This window comes from Ipomoea nil, unplaced genomic scaffold (assembly GCF_001879475.1).
Source record: "Ipomoea nil cultivar Tokyo-kokei standard unplaced genomic scaffold, Asagao_1.1 scaffold0465, whole genome shotgun sequence".
In the NCBI taxonomy this organism is placed as follows: Eukaryota; Viridiplantae; Streptophyta; class Magnoliopsida; order Solanales; family Convolvulaceae; genus Ipomoea; species Ipomoea nil.
This window is the reverse complement of record NW_017616893.1, coordinates 1,461,465-1,464,820: the sequence shown is the minus strand read 5'-3', so window position 1 is coordinate 1,464,820 and position 3,356 is coordinate 1,461,465. Positions and strand designations below refer to the sequence as shown.

The 3,356-nt window shown below is 33.2% G+C and overlaps 1 non-coding gene across 1 annotated transcript; it reads left to right on the top strand.

Annotated features, from left to right (window-relative positions):
• The first annotated feature begins 1,861 nt into the window (after positions 1-1,861).
• Positions 1,862-1,933, top strand: TRNAK-UUU. Its single transcript has one exon. It is a non-coding gene; the product is annotated as a tRNA-Lys (tRNA).
• The last annotated feature ends 1,423 nt before the right edge of the window (positions 1,934-3,356 follow it).

Below are 3,356 nucleotides of genomic sequence, written 5' to 3'. Positions count from 1 at the left end.
GCACATGATCATCATAATCTTCGAGCCCGTATTGTAAAAGATCTTTATTATCATCATTTATTACAACATTTACTTTAGGCATGATGAAATTCATTCTTCGACTGTTGCTTATAATATTTCTTCTGCATCCTTTGATAAGATTCGACCAAATGCTTTGGTGTGTGGCACGTTCTTTCACATCCACATCGATATCAAACCTGCTTCTAGGTAGAACTTTGCATCGATGAGTTTGGTTGTCCCTGATTGTCTTGATCGCTCTGCTTCTTATTCTGGGCTCAAAACTCAATGTTGTTGCATCTATCTCTGCCACCTCGATAATAACATCGACCATGACCCCTTCATGAATCTCTTGTAAAATAGCTCGACTAAGCAACATTATGTGCTTCATGCACCGATGCAGAACTAACCAAACCTGCATTGTGTTTCTTCATCAACAACCAGTTGTGTTTCTCAGCAACAATGAGTGCTAAAATCAACTTAGAATGCTTCCCATAATTCATTGCATTATACTGATGTTAGAGTATAAGATTTCTCGCATGTAAAGAAGAGAGAGTCATTTTAATCAAATATTTCTCTAAAACTTCTTGTTTATAGAGTTTAAGTTGTAAGACTATTTTGTTTAGAGCTGAATTATACTCATTTATATAGACTTATAATCTTGAAATCTAAGATTAAGCTATCAAATTGTGCCTAAGGAAGGAGAATTGATGACGGGTAGTTGAAACGATCCTTCAGGGACATAAGAAAAGAAGAACTTGTGCTTTCTGGGCATCAATGCTGTGTGACTTAGCAACAATAGTTTGACTCAACTTCTTAAACTCGAGATATACATCTCAATATTCAGAGCTTAATTTAAATAATTACTTTCGTCAATTGCAAGCTCAATAAATTCACATTTTATAATAGAAGACATCTATAAAATCATCATTTTTCATGCAATTTTACAAAATAGTAAGTGATGACAACATGGGGTAAAAACATCATGTTACATGCATGGTCAAAACAATGTATGAAAGACATCATTTCCCACGCAATTTACATTTTGGTTGCTTGCATGGGCAGCTCAATTGGTCATAGGGGTGAAGTTTAGGAAGAATGACCAGGTACCGAGTCTCACCAGCAGCAGTGTGGGCTCCTTGCAAAGATCTAGCTTCTGTGGTTCCTCAAAAGGTTGTGGATTCAACCTTTTGGGAATAATAATGGAAAAAGTAAGATAGATATATATAACATTTAATGTGAGGTGTTTTCCATGTGAACAAAATAGAGATAATGCATATACACATCTTTGAAATTTTCATGAAAAGAACCCCACAACAATACTTAAACAATATAATGATTTACTGAAAAATAAATGCACATAAAAAACATAACTAAACTCACCGTTCATCAGAGATTATGATAGTGAGTCATGCTAATAAGTAATAACGTGTTAAAATTTGACCTTTTTTAGCTCAATTTTTCAAGATGATTCTACCACAATTGTATGCCAAGAACAAGATAGAGAGAAGAGAGAAAATTAAAAAATGAAATTGAAGAAAACGGGAAGTGTAAGAACTACCATTTTATTAATAGGCTAGACATGGATAATGGCCTACCATATAATACAAAATATATTTTACAACCATATTAAATTGAATTGAGATATACACAATCTATAATTGTCAATTGAAGTCAACATTGAACTAATTTGAAGTATTTACATTCAATTATTTTCAACTGAAATTGAATTTCAATCTTGTGTTTATATACATGTTATATGTAATTGCAATTGAAATTAAAATTGAATCGATATGAAATTTTTCCAATCAATTCATCTCAGTTTTGATGATTTAACTTTATTTATGAAACTAATAATCAACAAGCCGTCTTAGCTCAGTGGTAGAGCGCGTGGCTTTTAACCACGTGGTCGTGGGTTCGATCCCCACAGACGGCGGAATTTTGAAAGATACTATCTTAAAATTTTAAGTGAAGATGCCTGCCCAAGAAATGCTGTTATATTAAAAATTGAGTTAATACCCAAAATGACTCGATTATGCCATAATTACCAATTTGGTCCTCAACTACCATTCTTATCCAATTAAGTCCTCAATTATGTAACTTTTACTCAATTAAGTCCTCAACTATACAATTCTTACCCAATTTAGTCTTCAACTATACAATTCTTACCCAATTTAGTCCTCTGTATTAATTTGACTGTTTGTTGACTGTCAAAAGTCGGGATAAAATTATAATTTTACAAGATTTCTCCTTCCTCTCCATTTAGCAACGCCAAACCATACAGCAATACACTCCGATCAGATTTCGATCGTCAAAAAATCGTTGGAAATCAAATTCATGGGCTATCCGATGCATAACCACTACTTCGATACTGACAGGTTTAGAACCCAACCGGAGCTTATTGCTACATGGTTTGGCGCTGCTAAATGAGGAGGAAGGAGAAAACTTGTAAAATTACAATTTTATTTCCACTTTTGACAGTCAACAAACAGTCAAATTGACAAAGGACTAAATTAGGTAAAATTTGTATAGTTGAGGACTTAATTGGGTAAGAATGATAGTCGAGGACCAAATTGGTAATTACGACATAGTCGAGGGACTATTTTGGGTATTAACTCTTAAAAATTTTAGTACGTAGTAATTCAGAAAAAATAATTAAAAACGCTGTTATATTAAAATATATTTGGTAATTCAGAAAAATTAAATTTACCTGAAGATGTCCAAAAAAAGAAAAATATTGTTATATTAAAAAATTAGGGCGGTGTATTCAATCATGACTTTTGTAGGGTTTTAAAGACTTTTAAAATGATAGATTTTAATAAACTTTGATTGACTTTCATAGAGTCGTTCAAAACTTTTTAAAACTTTATAAGACTATAAAAGTCTATGGCCCAGTTTGGTAAAATGGCTGTTAGCTTATTGCGTTAATTAGAGGGTAAAGTAAATTTCAATTTTGGTCCACTGACTATTGAACTTCTATTAATTTCACTCTCCGACTTTCAAAAGTTTTAATTTAGTGCCTTGACTATGTAATTTTTATCAATTTTAATCACACCGGCCAAATGTGACCAGAATATTTTAAATCAACAATTAATCTTAAATGGAAGGGACAAAATCGTCATTTCATATTATGTCCGAATTGGGAAAGTGATGCTTGACCAAATTAACAACCCTTCTCATGGTTCTTCGTCCTAATTACTTCGTGAGCGCCAACAATGGCGGTTTTGTGACACTCGAGTGTCCAAATTATTCCTACAGAAATTGCGGCATTCGAAGATCCGAATTATTCCTACAACAATTGGGAATCTCCGGCCGGAGCTGTGACACCATTTGCTTGCAGTATATATGGCGAGTCTGCT